The sequence below is a fragment of the Jaculus jaculus genome, chromosome 9 (assembly GCF_020740685.1).
Source record: "Jaculus jaculus isolate mJacJac1 chromosome 9, mJacJac1.mat.Y.cur, whole genome shotgun sequence".
Classification (NCBI taxonomy): domain Eukaryota; kingdom Metazoa; phylum Chordata; class Mammalia; order Rodentia; family Dipodidae; genus Jaculus; species Jaculus jaculus.
The window spans coordinates 48520728-48538193 of NC_059110.1; the positions used below are offsets into that span (position 1 = coordinate 48520728).

Genomic DNA, 17466 nt, shown 5'->3' on the forward strand with positions numbered 1-17466 from the left:
ATATGAATGAATTAAAGGTAAATCAAGGAATATAAGCTCTGAACAACCAATTTATTGAGCTTAATGAAGACTTGATCAAATGTAAAAATGAATTCCAGGGAGCACCAAGAAAATCAGAACTCAAACTGACATTGTACCTCAAAAAGGAGAAGGACACAATGCAAAATAACACAACAGAAAACAATAACAAAAAAATATAGAGAGCTTATAAAAAACCTCTGTAGAACCTCTCACTATCAGAGTACTCATGAGGAAGACAGAACCACTGACTTTGAAGGCAAGACAGAAGAAATTGATTGAGAGGCCAAAAATTTGGCTAAGTTCAACAAATCAAGGGAACAGAATATGAGAGAACTGTGGGATACCCTAAAACCACCAAACATCTGGATCATGGGCATACCAGGAGAAAAGGAAATCCAAGCCAGAGGCAAAGAGAACATATCTAACAAAATTATTGAAAAAAATTTTCAGAATCTCTCAAAAGAGAGGCCCTTCCAGGTAAAAGGAGCTCAGAGAATACCAAACAGAAAGGACTAAAGAAGAAACTCTCACATCATAGTTAAAACTCTTAACAATGAAAACAAAGAGCAAATGTTAAAAGCAGTAAGAGGGGATTTAGGTTGGTGGATGAGTGCTTGCCTAGCAAGGTCCTCAGCACCCCCACACACACACAAAAAAAGCACAAGACAAAAACAACTCACAACATACAAAGGCCATTCCATCAGAATTACATCATATTTCTCAGTGGAAACCCTAAAAGCCAGAGGGCCTGTAATGGAACACTACAAAGTCTAAAAGACGATGGCTTCCAACCCAAGCTACTCTACCCAGCAAAAGTATCCCTCATAATAGATGGTTGTTGCAGTCAAGTTAAAATTGCTGGTAGAAATCACCCAACCAAGAGCAGGTTGTGAGAAGAAAGAAGTTTATTTTAGCTATCAGGCTCAAGGTAGAAGCTCCCTGATGACAGGGAAATCAATGGTATGAGCAGAGGGATGACATCACCCCCTGGCCAACATAAGATATGCCATAGCAAAAAGAGAATGTGCCAAACACTTACAAGGGGACACTGGCTATAATGCCCATAAGCCTGCCACAACAATACACTCCATCAGCTGGGAACCTAGCAGTCAGAACATTTCATTCTATGGGGGACACCTGAATCAAACCACCACATTCTGGGCTGGAGGTATGGCTTAGTGATTAAGGTATTTGCCTGTAAAGCCAAAGGACCCAGGTGCGATTCCCCAGGACCCACATTAGCCAGATAAGCAAAGGGGTGCATGTGTCTGGAGTTCGTTTGCAGTGGCTGGAGGCCCTAGCTCGCTTGCTCTCTCTCTCTCTCTCTCTTTCTTTCTCTGTCAAATAAATAAATAAATAGTTTTAAAAAAAAACACCATATTCCACTCCAGGCTCCCATAAAATAATAACCATCCATGGTGTAAAATGCAATGCATTCAGTCCAACTTTAAAAGCCCCATAGTTTTTATCAATTCCAATAGCATTCATACATCTTCATAGTCCAAGTTCTTTTAACTGAGCCATAACACCAAAAAATCCCCCCCAGCCCATAATAACACAGAGTAAATCCACACTACAAAAGGTATCATTGAGAGTATCAAAGAAATATTCAAGTAATACAAGATGTAAACAGGGAAAACATCAAACTCTGTAGCTCTAAGTCCAAGAACTCTAGTCAGTGACAAGTCTGTAAGCCTGGTAATTCTAACCAGCAACAAGTCTCTGGTATTCCAATTCCACCCTTCCAGCTAGGCTACTCACAGTCCTGGAAAACTTCACTGGGGCCAGCAGATTTCCTTAGTAGCCATCTCATGGTCCTGGAAGCTCCACTGGGTCTTCACTTCAATCCATGGTTCATTCTTATGGCTCCATTTGGTTTCTATGTAGGCAATCAGTAAACCTGCTTCACACTGCCCATGGCTATTTCCAAAACCCAAGACCATGTTGCAAACTAAATGACCCTTTCTTCTGTTCATTTCTTATACTCCACAATAACAGGTAGGGTGCCAATTTGCTAATCCAGGGAAGAATAAAGCATACTTTGAAGAACAGGACACTCCTTGAGCACTCAGGCCCCTTCAAAAGAGTCTACATTCTTCCTGTTGCCCGAACACAGGTCAGCTGGCCCAATATCAAAGATTGTAATCTCTCAAATGCAGCTGAATGGGCAGAAGTTCACCCAAAGATTTTGTTTTTCTGTGCCATATTCCTTTGCTCACACCAGTTCATTTCTACACAAAGCAACCCTGCACAACTTCTCAGGATATGGGCATAACATCAAGCTTTTCACATAATCTGCTAGCCCATTCCAAACAAAACTCTCTCACCCTCATAAGCCAAACTTCACAGTCCATACTTCTTACTGCATTCAGTTCTTTCAACTCTGACCAGAATAGTCCCTCAAGCTGTACTTAAAGCACTGCATGGCATCTCTTAGGCCAAGGTTTCAAATCTTTCCACATTCCTCTTGAAAATCAGCTACAAAAGGCCAACACTACACAGTAAGGTGTCTAGCAGCAGCCCCACTCCTCCTACCAACATTACTGTTCCAGTGAGGTTCACATTGCTGATAGAAAACACCAAATCAAGAGCAACTTGCAGGAAGAAAGATGTTTATTTTGGCTTATAGTCGTGAGGGGGAAGCTCCATGATGGAAGGGGGAAATGATGGCATGAACAGAGGGTGGATATCACCCCCTGGCCAACATAAGTTGTACCATAGCAACAGGAGAGTATGCCAAACACTGACAAGGGGACACTGGCTATAACAGCCATAAGCCTGGCCCCAACAATACACTGCCTCCATGAGGAGTTAATTTCAAAATTTCCACCAGCTGGGAAACTAGCAGTCAGAACAGTTAAGTTTATGGGGGATACCTGAATCAAACCACCACAATGGTGAAATGAAAATTTTCCATGAAAACATTCAACTCTATGATTATATGAACATAAAGCCAAACCTACAGAGAATACTTCATGGAATACTCCATACAGAAGAGTCAAACAACCAATCTCAAAAGCCAATGAGAAGCTTACAATAACCAAAATTAGACCAGGCTCAAAAAAATACAAAACAGCCAGGCATGGTGGTGCACTCCTTTAATCTCAGCATTCAGCAGGCAGAGGTAAGAGGATCACCATGAGTTTGAGGCCACCTGAGACTACATAGAGAATTTCAGGTCAGCCTGAGCTAAAGTGAGAACCTACCACAAAAAAAAAAAAAAGCAGCAAAAATAAAAAGTGCAAAACACAAGAAAGCACCAAATCCCATAAAACACCTCATGAATACAGGGATTAATTCAAACCTCACAGTAATAAACTTATATATTAATGGCCTTACTTAACAAACAAAAGACACAAGTTATCAGTATGGATCAAAAAAAAAAAAAAGAACCCCTCTATCTGCTGCCTTCAATAAACCCACCTCAACACTAAATAGACACCTTCTCAGGTGAAAGCATGGAAAATTATATTCCAAGAAAATTGAAACAAAAACCAAGTGAGTGTTGCTATATTAATATCTCATAAAATAGATTTCAAACCAAAAGTAATCAAAAAGGGCAAATAAGGCCACCTCTCATCAAGGGAATGATCCAACATGAGAACATCCCATTCATAAATCTAAATGTGTCAAACACATGTTGTACCACAAAACTGCATAAAACAAAACCTTCTTGACAATAAAATGGAAATAAACACCAATACTCTAATAATCAGGGACTTCAATACTCCACTATCATCAATAGACAGATCATCCAAGCACTAAATCAACAGGGAAATAATAGAGCTCAACAATATCATAGATCAGCTAGACCTAACAGATATCTAAAGAACTTTCCACCCTAACTATACAGAATACAAATTCTTCTCAGTAGCCCATGGAACCTTCTCCAAAATAGACTATATGTTAACCCATGAATTGTGCCTCCATAAATTCAGGAAAAGTGAATTGACTAACTGAATCATATCAGATCACAAGTAAAGCTAGAAATTAAAAAGAAAAGACATTAAAATTTTCACTAGCTGCAGAAGACTAAACAACAGATTTTGAACAATGAATGGGTTGTCAAGAAATTGTAAAATTCCTAGAACCTAATGGGAATGAAAACACAATCTATCAAAACTTATGGGACACAATGAAGGTAGTCATAAGAGAAAAATTCATAGCACTAAATGCCTTCATAACAAAGGCAGAGAAATCCCAAATTAATAACCTAACTTTCTACCTAGAGGCACTGGGAAAAAGAAAGAATTAATTCAACCTGAAGCGCTCCAGATGGGAATAAATAATCAATATCAAAGCAGAAATTAATGAACTGGAAACTAAGAAAAGAATTTTTAAAAATCAATGAAACAAAGAAAAAGGTTCTTTGAAAAAATAAACAAGATTGATAAAACCCTAGCCAATTTATCAAGGAAAAAAAAAAGAGGTCTCAAATTAACAAAATCAGGAATGTAAAAGAAAAGATCACAACAGACATCAGTGAAATAGGAAGGATATCATCAGGGCATACTTCAAAAACCTCTACTCCACAAAATTGGATAATCTGGAAGAAATGAATGAATTCCTAGACACATACCACTTACCAAAACTAAACTCAGAGCAGTTTAATTTCTTAAACAAACCTTTCACATCCATGGAGATGAAAAGGTAAGCAAACACCCTCCCCCAAAAACTAAGTCCATGACTGGATGGCTTTGCCACCAAATTCTATAAAACCTTCATTAAAGAACTAAAACCAATTTTTCTCAAACTGGTTTTGCATAATTGGAGACCAGGGAATACTCCCCAACTCTTTTTATGAAGCTAGCATCGCCCTAATACCAAAACCAGACAGAGATGCAAAAAGAAAAGAAAATTATATGCCTATATCCCTGATGAACTTAGATGCAAAGATTCTGAACAAAATTCTCACAAACTAAGTTCAACAAAACATCAAAAACATTATCCACATTGATCAAGTAGGCTTCATCCCAGGGAAGCAGGAATGGTTAAACATATGAAAATCAGCAAACTTAATACACCACATGAATAAACTTAACTATAAGAACCACATGATCATCTCAATTGATGCAGAGAAGGCCTTTGACAAGATGCAACACAACTTCATGATCAATATTCTGGAAAGAATAGGCATGGAGAGTTTATATCACACAAGACAATAAAGGTTATATATAAAATACCCAAAGCCAAAATAATACTTAGTGGGGAAAGATTCAAAAAGTTCCCATTGAGATCAGAAACAAGACAAGGCTGTCCACTCTCATCTATGCTCTTCAAGATAGTACTAGAAATCCTAGCCCAAGTAATAAGACAGGAGAAAGAAATAAAAGGGATTCAAATTGGGAAGGAAGAAGTCAAGTTATCCCTATGTGCAGATGGCATGATCCTATATATATAAGTGAACCAAAAGTCTCCATCTCCAAACTTCTACAGGTGATTAATTCCTTTAGTAAAGTGATGGAATACAAAATCAATGCATGAAAAAACAGTAGCCTTTTTGTATGCAAAAACAGATATACATAGAAAGAAATCAGTGAAGCTATCCCATTTTCAATACCAACAAAAAAATTAAATACCATGGAAAAACACTCACCAAGGGTGTGAAAGATTTATAAAATGAAAAAAAAAAAAAAACTCATGAAAGAAATTGGGGTAACTTGAGGAGATGGAAAGACCTTCCATGCTAGGTATAATTAATAGTGTCAAAATGGCAATTCTACCAAAAGTGTGATACAAATTTAATGCAACACCAATAAAAATTCCAGCATCATTCTACACAAAGATAGAAAAAATGATGTCAAAATTTTATATGGAATGGCAGCAGGCCTCAAATATCTGAACATATCCTCAGGAAAAAAAAAAAAAAAAAAAAAAACACCATGAGAGGTATCTCCATACCTGATATAAAGCTATATTATAAAACTAAATTACCAAAAACAGCATGGTACTGGCATAAGAAAAGAAACAGACCAATGGAACAGAATTGAAGAACTAGATCTAAGGTCAAGTCCTGCAGCTACTTGATCTTTGGCAAAGGTGCCAATAATGTAGGCTGGAAAAAAGACAGCATCTTCAACAAATGGTAGAAAAATTTAATGACTGTTACAGTCAAGTTTGCATTGCTGGTAGAAATCACCCAACCAAGAGCAGCTTGTGGGAAAAAGAGGTTTATGTTGGCTTACAGCCTTGAGGGGAAGCTCTACTATGGAGGGAAAATGATGGAATGAACAGAGGGTGAACATCATCCCCCGGCCAACATAATGTGGACAACAGGAACAGAAGAGTGTGCCAAACACTTGCAAGGGGATACTGTCTATAACACCCATCAGCCCAACAATACACAACCTCCTGGAGGCCTCAACTTCCAATCAACAACAGCTGGGGAGACTAGCATTTAGAATACCTAAGTGTACAGGAGACACCTGGATCAAATCACCACATTCTGCCCCTGGCCCAAGTAAACTGATAACCATATATGATATAAAATGCAATATATTCATCCAACTTTAAAATTCCCCATAGCTTTTATAAATTCCAGTGATGTACATACCTCCCCATAATCCAAGGCCTTTTAACGGAGCCATAATACCAAAAAATAACCTCAAAAACCCATAATGGCATGGAATAAAAATTCACACTGAAAAAGATGGCACTGGACATAGCAAAGAAACATTCAATCAATGCAATTCAATCAACTGACAAATCTCCAAGTCTGATCATTCTAACCAGCAACAAGTCTGTGGACTTCCAATTCCACCCCTCCAGTTAGGCTACACAGAGTCCTTGAAAACTTCATTGAGGCCAGCAGCTTTCCTTAACAGCCATATCATGGTCTCAGCATCTCCACTACAATCCTCAGTTCATCCTCATGGCCCAATGTGATCTCCATACAGGCATCCATCAAACCTGCTTCACACTGCCCATGGCCATTTCCAAAACATAGACCACATAGCAAACTCAATTACCCTCTCTTTCCTGCATTTCTTATATTCCACAATACCAGGTAGGGTGTCAATGTGCTAATCCAGGGGGGAATGAAGCAGACATTGAAGAACAGAACACTCCTTGAGCACTTGAGCATTCAGGTACCTGCAAAAAGAGTCTACATTCTTTTTTTTTTTTTTTTTTTTTTTGGTTTTTCAAGGTAGTGTCTCACGCTTGTCCAGCCTGACCTGGAATTAACTATGTAGTCTCTACATGCATGGGCTGCAGGTCACTGAGAAATAAAGCTGGAGCTGAGGTGAAACCTCCTCACTGTGGACCAACTGACAGAAAGCTGGCAAAAGCTATGTATGCAGCCCTATGGGAGATAGAAGTCATGATTGATGATAAGTAACAGTGGACCCTGCAAGCATTAAGTTTGTACAGCCAGGTCAAATAAGCCAACAAATGTAATAGTGGCAAGTCTATTATGGGGAAAACTGACCACTCTCTAACTGGACTGGAGGCCTGCTCCATGGAAGGGAATACATGCCTGATACTAAAAATCTAGTCAAAAGCTTATGGTGGTGGGAGGGGTCAATGAGCCCTAGGGTAGAAACACCTGCTGTTGTCTGGCTAAATACATATATTATGCTCGCTTCTCTTTTCAGATGGCAGTGACCACTGGGATGACTCAAAAGGCACCATAGTGCTGAGAAGTGATAGGGGAGTGTTCAGTCCTGAGACAGCTTTATCACACCTTCCAAGGCTCAGGGTCCATTGCAGAAGAGGTGGCAGAAAGAATCTAAGAGCCAGCTGGGTGTGGTGGCACATACATTTAATCCCAGTACTTGGGAGGCAGAGGTAGGAGGATCACCATGAGTTTGAGGCCACCCTGAGCCTACATAGTGAATTCCAGGTCAGCCTGAGCTAGAGTGAGACCCTACCCCCCACCAAAAAAAATTTTTTTAAAGAATGTAAGAGCCAATGAAGGCTATGACTGCTTAAAATACACTCTTTCAGACACAAAATGACCTGGATATCCATGACCTTGCAGTGCCTGGTACTACCTATACAAAACCCTCATAATAGGAGGACAAAATGATGACATCAAAATAAATGAGAGACTAATTGAGAGGCAATAAATGGAGGGAATAAATGGGGGAAGGGAAAGAATTGTCATGGTTTATTGTCTATAATTATGGAAGTTGTCAATAAAACCATTAAGAAAGGGAAAAAAATGAAATTAGACCCACTCATCTCTCCATATATGAAAATAAAATCCAGACAGATTAAAGACCTCAAGATAAGAACTGAAACTCTTCTACTGGAAGAAAATCGGAGGCGTTCTCCATGACATAAGAGTGGGGAAAATCTTCCTGAACAAAGCCCCAGTAGCCCATAAACAACAAGCACTGAACCAATGGGATCTCATGAAGCTAAAAAGATTTTGCACAGACAAACACACCATAAGCAGAGCCAATAGATTATCCACTGAATGGGAGAAAATCTTAGCCAATTACACCACTGACAGAAGCCTAATATCTAGAAACTATAATGAACTCTAAAAACTAAACAATAAAAATATCAAACAACCCCTTCCAAAAGCAGGGCAGAGAACTGAATAGGAGTTGTCAGAGGAAGAATTACAAATGGCTAACACACTCTTAAGAAAATGTTCAATACCCCTAACTGCCCTGGCCAGCAGGGAGTTGAACAAGGACTCTAGGAGAAGCTAACCTGGGTGGGAAAAGGCAAACAGACACAAGAAGGAGACTATGCTAGGTGTTTGTCGAGGCCTTGAGTTTGTATTTTTTCCATGTAGGTTTATATAGGGTTGTAGCAGGAAGGGGATATGGTCAGGGCGTGGTGTTGTAGGGGGAAGAGGATGTAGTTAGAGCAAAGATCATAGAGTTACTGGTTAAACCACAATGCCTTTGTTTCTTCATCAACTACCGGAAGGATGGGGAAGTGTTTAGCCAGGTGTACAATCCCATTATTTCTGGTAGTTGAATATTAAGTGAGGAAGTAGAAAATTAACTTACTATATGACAGTCTTTGTTTCTGGTAGTTGAATATTAGGTGAGGAAGTAGAAACTTTACTTGCTAAATGGCGGTTTCTGTTAACATGGCCAAGGTTTGGTTCATAGCTCCCAACATCTCCTCCCTTCTTTTATACAAAAAGAGGGGGAGGCCTGCTTTGCAGTGGTGGGCATTAACCAACTGGGGGAGTAGGGACCCGACTCCTCCCATGGGGATATCTTTTTCCCACAATCTTTGACCCTTGGTGCCTTTTGGGGAGGGGAGGCAGGGCCTATGTGGCCAGAGAGTGAGGCACGGCCTTAGTGATAACAGTTATGGTACCAACCTCCATGTAAGTCAGGTTTTTCTCTCAGGGAATTCAGAAGCGGTCAGAAAGGGACCTTCCCTTGCGGTGCTTTGTCTAGCACCCACGTTGGTGCCGATATCACACTCACTTTATTGTGAGCTGATATGCATAGGTCTGAATCCTATGCAGCTCCTAAAGGAGGGGTAGCTCTTTGGGCAAGACAGGTAGACTGCAGTGAAAGCAGAGGTGTAGAGGACAGCAGTATAGTAAATAAGTACAGAATGTAAGAACAAGGGAGAGTGACAACTGTAGGTGGTAGGTCTTCAGTTGCAACACTTTGATCTGCCAGCTCCAGTCTGTGATAATGGACCTGTAAAGGCTGCATTTTAATGGCTTCAATCTGTTGACGTACAAAAGATATGATTTTAATTATAATAACAGATCCGATTGTGAATAAGAGGATTAAGATAAGTAGAGGTCCTTCCAGCTTTGTCCTGTTAGGGAAAAAAGGAAATTCTCTCAGGGAACTGTTTCTTCCCTGGATATGTGAGATGTCACTGGTGAATCATCAGCTTGTTTTAAAAGTCTCTCAGGCAGCCATCTCACAGCATTTTCTTTGGTGTCAAACAAGCATACTGATCCTTGGCCCCAAATGAGTACTGGGTCCAGGCCATTCCATTTTAAAGTTAAAGGATCTTTCCATATGGCTTTGGCAAAGGTATTTTTTGTGTTTGTGTGCCAAAAGCGATAAGCAGCTGAATTTCCCTGAGTATCAAGTGTTAAAAAGTTTAGGACAAACAAGGCATTATGAAGGATATTTCTTGAAGAGCCTTTTATGGGATCTAAATCCCCCATTTTTTAACTTTTGGAGGGTAAATGAACCCAGAAGAGGGGACCCTCCTGCCAGAACACCCTGGTGGGTATACAGTCAGTGGCACAAATGACCAGGAGAAGAGGCTTTTTATAAGAGATAAAAGTGACCCTTTGGCTCAGAATTGTAGTCTCCACTATCTTCAGGGCCTCTAAAATTTACCACAGGTAAACTAAATGCAAAATTCTGACGATCCTCAGGGTGTAAGGGAATTGTAAATAAGCAATCCTTTAGGTCAATAATGATTTTACAATATCCTGTAGGTATTGCCACTGGAGTGGGGAGGCCTGGTTGTAGGGCTCCCATAGGTACCATGGCCTTATTAATTTTTCTGAAGTCCTGGAGCAATCTCCTTTTTAAGGGCATCCCAGAAACACTCCACTGTGGGGGCCTCTGGCCACTGACCACCTGTTTAGATAAACCTATCATTTTAAAAGTCGTAAAGTACCATTGTTTGCTTAGCCCATCACAATGGAGATTACCTTATCCTCGTTGCTTTTTGACCCAGCAGGTTTCTCTGTTTTAGATTCTCCTTCTTCCTTCTTATCCATCTCTGGCCACCAGCCAGACAAAATTCAGGGAGAACTAGGATAAAGTCGGAGAGAGCCAAGGACATGTCCTATAGTGTATAGCTCAGACCTCTGTGTGAACATTTACAATAGAATTTATTAAACACTTGAAGAAAAGAGGCAATAGGCATAAGAGAAGCAGAAGGCAAACACACAGCTAGCTGTAAAGCTGCCTATCCAGGAACTTAGAGTCCCTACCAGGTAACACAGACTTACTTGTAGTAGATAAATCATTAGCAGCCTTAGTAGCATCAAAATCAAGATGACTGTTCTGCATAGCTAGAAGTTTTGAATGTAAGTTAACCAAATCTAATGAAATGTTATCATGGTGCCAAAATTGAGACAGTAACTTTACATACAATAGAGTAGAATCTGGTCTTTTTTGAGTCAAAACAGTTAACTAAATATTAATATAACCCTTGATAAAATTTTTGAAAGAAAAACATTACTTGTCAACCAACAATTTTGGCTTAAACTCGATAGCTATTGATTTTATGTACCATAGAAATTTTTATTTACATAAAACAATTTTATGTTTTACCCATGATTTAAATTTCATAAAACTTAAGCAAGCTATCCCAACATATTTTACCCTGAAAATTAGTTCTTTTTTTCTTAAAGTTTGTAAACAGTTTAAAAACCTTTTACTTTAGGCATGATGTTTAGGTTTGGCCTGAAATTTTCTTTTTTCTTTCTTTTTTTTTTACATCCGCATACCTTTATTTATATACTTTAACATTCTGATCTAAGTACCACTCAGAAGGCATTTTTAACAAGTAATCATTTAAAAATTCCTTCCCAGTTCCTTCAATCAATTCATCTAACCCCATCATTAATTATCTTTCCTTTTTTTTTATTCCCCCAAGGGGGTACACCATTCCTAGAGGTAGTGCAATACCAGGTCGATGCGTGGAGTGGACGGAGCAACTTCCTATTCCAACTCTGATCTCCAAAAATCCTTTTACTATATTGTCCTCAGATAGAGAACGTATCAGATATTAAACTGGTAACAACAGATACTACAATTGATCTTAGCCAAAAGGCTGAGAAGTGATTAAACTCACACAATCATAGAAAGATAATCATCACATAATCTCACTCATCTGTGGTTTCTAACCTGGATCAACCTGAGTTGCTGACATAACTAATATGCATCTAAAGGCCTGGACAATAGGTAAGGTAAGGCTTGGGGGTAGGGGAAGAGTTGGGGCACAAAACTGAACCCAAATTGAGCAGGTACCATAGAAATCTATATCCTAGAAGACAGACAAAGCAGTTGAACCCTCAACTGGACCTTATGAGGAGCACATAAATTGAAGGGCCCTGGAGAGGATACAATGAAGCCTAACCTTAAATTTCTCCTGTTTATCTTTTTTTTTTTCTTTTTCTTTTCCCTTGTCACTGGCCTGTAACTCCTAGTATCAGGATGCAGTTAACATGCACAATGAGCTGTCAATCAAAGAGACCTACAAGGGCTCCCAACATAAGACAGACTTCTGTCAGAGCACTTGATTACCTACCAAAGTTTAATATTTTCTTTTTTAAAATTTTAAGATCATTTTTTATTTTTAACATTAAACAGTCTCAATGACAATGTAGAAAAGTACTCCTTTTGACAGTATATATGATTATTAAGTTTTCAAACTAGGCGTAAAACAGAACATGTTCACAAATTGAATATCTCTGTCTTTTCAAAAACATCCAAGGAGCTACCAAGCTACTTACCAACCCAACAGGAAACACAACTGTCCAAAGAGCTGACAAAACCTAGAAATAAAAATCTGGGTGTCATGTTAAATAACCACCCAAAACACTGTTGCAAAAAAGGAGGTGCGGGTTAAGGGGCTAGAGATATGTATCGGCAGTTGAGTGTACTTCCTGCCCAATCGTAAGAGCCAGAAGGCTTGAGACTGCCAGAATCTGAACCTCCAGATCCCACTTACATATATGGATATGGTGATGTATGCCTATAACCCCAGTTCTAGAAGGAGAACAGAAAACTAAGAATCTAGGCCAAGTTCCAGAAACACTAGAGACTCCAGTTCAAAAGAAGATCATGAAGAAGTATGACAGTGGACACCTGAAAGTTTCACTCCAGCTACTTCAGGCAAGCATTTAGAGAGCAACAAAATACTTGATTCATTATTACATCTCTCCCTCCTTCCTCCTTCTCTCCGCCATCCCTTTCTGTCTCACACACACAAACACACACAATATAAAACAGGCTTACTAAAACATGGGGGTGGGGTAAGAGGGACAAATTCCCAAAGAGAATGAAAGAAGACTTTAAGAATTCAAGAAGTTTAAGACTACAACAAAAATTAGGTATATAGGTTCGAAGGAGCTGTCAATGGGACTGACAGGATGTCTGAGCAGTTAAAGGTTCTTGATTGCAAAGCCCATCAGCTGGGGTTTCTAATTCCTAAACACCCACATAAGCCAGACGCAAAAAGTGGTGCAGGCATCTTGTGTTGGATTGCAATGCTAAGAGTCCCTGGCAGTTGTACACATATGTGTACACACACACACACACACACACACACACACACACATGCAAATTAAAAAAATAAACAAACAAATATTCAGCATAGGAACATACTAGGATTTCTCCTAACCCAGCACCAAATAAAAACATGTGCTTCTGGAATTAACTCTAAAACTGCAAACTATGCATGTCAACATAATGTGTGATGAGGTAAAGAGAAAAAGTGCAGAACAACTGGGGCTAAAGACAAGTTTGAGTCAAAGCTCTACTCCCCAGGAAAGTGCAACAACAAACTCTTCTGAACCAGAATCACTAAATTGTAGATTTAGCTCAAACCCATAGAACTATACAGAACACTCATAAACCTACAGCTGAAGACGCCATTCACTGTTAGCACAGAGCATGAACAGACCTGGCTGGAATCCAAAAGAGAGTTAGTTCCCAGACAGTTAGCTCATCTATTGCTGGAAGGTGTTACATGAGCTGGGGGTGGGGGGGTCAGTGGCCAACATCTGTCCAAGCAACTGGAGGTCTAAGCTACTCAGAAGGAAACAACCTGACATGATGCTCACACAAGAGCGGTAGAAGCACACAGCCATGGTGGGTAACCAACTACTTCCAGATTGGCTAATTAAGATCCACTCAGTGGAAAGGAAACCATTTCTGGAACTAGGAAACAATCAGAATTATATCCAGATAACAATTTTGCTGTCCAATATCAAATTCCCACTAATCTTGGGCTGTAAGAGGGTTTACAACCATTAAATTATCTCTAAATTAATAATGGTTATGACATTTAACCAGTGCTGACTTCACTCTCCACTGGAGAATCTGCTTCTCTTTTTCAGCAGGGAGCAGGACCTAAGGAGCTAAATGACCCATTGCACTTCAGTACGGCCCTAGCTAAAACCACAAAGGAACTAGGGAAATGAGAAAGAGTGCTGCATTCTCAATTAACCGGATATCAGCCCAAGGGTGAAGAAGATAGACACTGAGGACATTCAACACTTACCAAACCAGAGAGCCAGAGGCAGCTAAGAGCCCATTGCTGAAGTTGACTTAAAATACACCCAACATGCCTTAGGGAATTTTGCAGAAGAGGGGGCAGAAAGATTGTTAGATCTACAAGTTGGGACATTATGTATAGAGACATTGCCTCTCCCCCGTAACTGACTGCTGCCCCCTATAATGCATAACCCACAATTTCCATGGGGATAACCTGCATCCCCAATGAGGAGGGTCTCTTTGGAAAACAGGCAGGGATGATGGAAAGGATGGTACTAATATGCATTGTTTACATATGAAGTATGCCCATAACCAACAAAAATAAATTAAAGAGAGAATGATAACTGTATCTAGACAGTTTATACCTTCTAATCTATAGATTAAAAAAAAACTCACTGGGTGTGGTAGCTCACACCTTTAATCCCAGCACTTTGGAGGGAGAGATAGGAGAGATAGGAGACCACCCTGAGACTACATAGTGAATTCCAGGTCAGACTGGGCTAGGGCAAAACCCTACCTTGAAAAAAAAAAAAAAAAACAGTCATGAAGACATTCTATAGTTTAATAAACAATACAGCATGACATTTACTTAGAATTTACATTATACTAGGTATTAGTTACCTAGAGGTAATTTAAGATATTCAAAAGAATTACATGGGCTATATAAAAATATTATGCTATTTGATACAAGATCCTTGAAAATCTGCTTACTTTAGTATCTGTGGGATGCTGGGCCCCACTTTGAATTACCTCTGATATCCCTTCACTCACATGGATCAATGTAATGTGTGATACATGGCAAACTTGAGTTTGCTTTTTGGACTTTTCTGAAAATACTTTTTCTAAATATTTTCTACCCATAATTGGTTGAAACTGCAGATGCTGAGCCTATGAGAAGGGATAACTAATACACAATCCTGTGAGAAATTACAGAAAATATAAAAGAACAAAATTGTTTTATTTAGATGATATATTATTAGAATAGGTTTTAATAAAAAAATAAATAAATAAACTAGGTTTGTTATCTGGAGCGATAACTCAGTTGGTAGAGCATGTCAACCTGAATATGGATCTTAAGCACCCACATAAAAGCCAGGCACTATTAATTTATACCTGTAACCCAAGTATATGCAACAGGTCACTAGATGACCAGTTCATCTAGCCAAATTGGTGAGTTATGAATTCAGTGAGAGGCTCTGCCTCAAGAAAATAAAGGTGCAAAGTGATTGAAGAAGACACCCAACATCAGCCTCCACACATGTCCATGTATCCTCAATCTCATATGAACCCACATACATACAAGTATTACATATACACACATGCACAAAAATAAATAAGATAAAAAAACAAAATTTTGGTTTCATTTATGAAAAACAGAGATTGTCTCTTTAAGATGGAGTACACTTACTTTTCCCTACCCCTACCACTAAGTGCTGTGAAGTAGCTTGAACATCATGTGCAAAACAAATACAAGATGACTCTGAAGGTATGGCAAAAGGCAGGGCTGATAGGAACCTTGAGACCCTTTGAACAACATGACTGAGAGAGTTCCCCCAGGTTTCCTTTTGCTTCAGAATGAAGAAACTGCAAACTGGAATGTTAAAGATGCAAACACAAAGCAAAACAAAGGGCTTGGAAATGTAGCCCCTTGGTAGAATGCTTACCTAGCATGTGCAAGGCCCCAATTTTGAACTCTAGAACTATAAAAAAAAAAAAAAAAAATCAAACCTACATTTAGAAAATAGCTATTCAACTCTAAACAGACACCTTGGATAAAACTGTCATCCTACACATGTCACTAAAAGCCAGTTGCAGAGCCTTAATTTCCACCTTCCTAAGGCTGTAAGGGGGTGCTTTACCCTCCTTACTCTGTTGAACTGCTATCAATTAGTCCCAGCAGGAAGCTGCCACCCTGACCCTTGTGTTGTGTGGTCAGCAAAGATTATAAGTAATGGAATGCCCATAATCTTATGCCCAACCTACAATAACAAGACCATCACCTTTGTAATGCTTAAGGTGTTGTCAACTTGATCTGTTTAGTAAACCACAGAAATCCCTTTCAGGTGGGTCTCTGATGTTGCTTCCAGAAAGGATTAACTGAAGGAGGAAGTCCTTCCCCCAGAGTGAGTCCTTCCCCCAGAGTTGGTGGCCCCTCTTAGGTGGGAACTTATATAAGGAAGCTCTGGGTGAAAAGAGCCCAGTCCTTTCACTTGGCTGCCAGAGCTGCTTGCTGCCTTCCAGCGAGGATTGAAGACTAACACAGACTGAAGACTAGCATCAACTGAAAACACACATGGGTGAAAACCCAGTGACTCCACAGGAAGCCACCCAGGCCCTCAGTACTGAATTAGGACTGCTGAGACATCTGGCCATGCAGACTGAGCAGCTACCAGTTCCTTGATTCTCAGATGGCTATACTAAATGCTAAATGAACACATACAGAAATGCAAGGAGGAATTCCAAGACACATCAAGAAAATCAGAAACTGATGTGAAAAGGCAACTTGACAGAGGGTTGGAAACCATACATAGAAAAGTAGTAGAAAATGCAAACCTAATTAAACAATCCCAAACCTCCTTAGAAGCTCTCAAGAATAGTCAGCCATATGAAGGATAGAAACTCAGATCTGGAAGACAAAAGAGAAGAAACAGCTCAAGAGTGAAAAAGTTTCAATAAGTTCAAAAATTTCTGTGAACAGAACATGAGAGAAATGTAGGATACTCTTAAATGTCCTAACATTCAGATCATGGGAATACCAGAAGGGGGAGAAAATCAGACCAAAGGCATGGAGAACTTATTTAACAAAATAATTGAAGAATACTTTCCCACTCTCAAAAGAAAGGCCCATCAAGATACGAGAAACTAACAGAACTCCAAAGAGACTGGACCAAAGGAGAAATTCTCCAAGACATATTTTCATTAACACTCTAAACACTGACATCAAAGAGAAAGTCCTAAAAGCATCTAGAGAAAAACAACACATCACATTTAAAGGTATCCCATCAGAATCACTTCAGACTTCAGGCTACTACTGGAAGAAAAATTAGGAGGAACATTCCATGATTTAGGAATGGGAAAAGACTTCCAGAACAAAACCCCAGTAGCTCAGGATCTTAAACAATCACTCAACCAATAGGATCTTATGACGCTGAAAAGTTTCTGCACAGAAAAACATACAATAAGCAGAGACAATAGATTACCCACAGAATTGAAAAAATATTTGATGAATATCCAAATGACAGAGGCCTACTTTCTAGAATAT

General features: G+C 39.3%; 1 non-coding gene across 1 annotated transcript; it reads right to left on the minus strand.

The window, feature by feature from the left end:
- Window positions 1-11578: 11578 nt before the first annotated feature.
- Window positions 11579-11769, minus strand: LOC123463656. Its single transcript, XR_006639059.1, has one exon. It is a non-coding gene; the product is annotated as a U2 spliceosomal RNA (small nuclear RNA).
- Between the last annotated feature and the right edge of the window lie 5697 nt (window positions 11770-17466).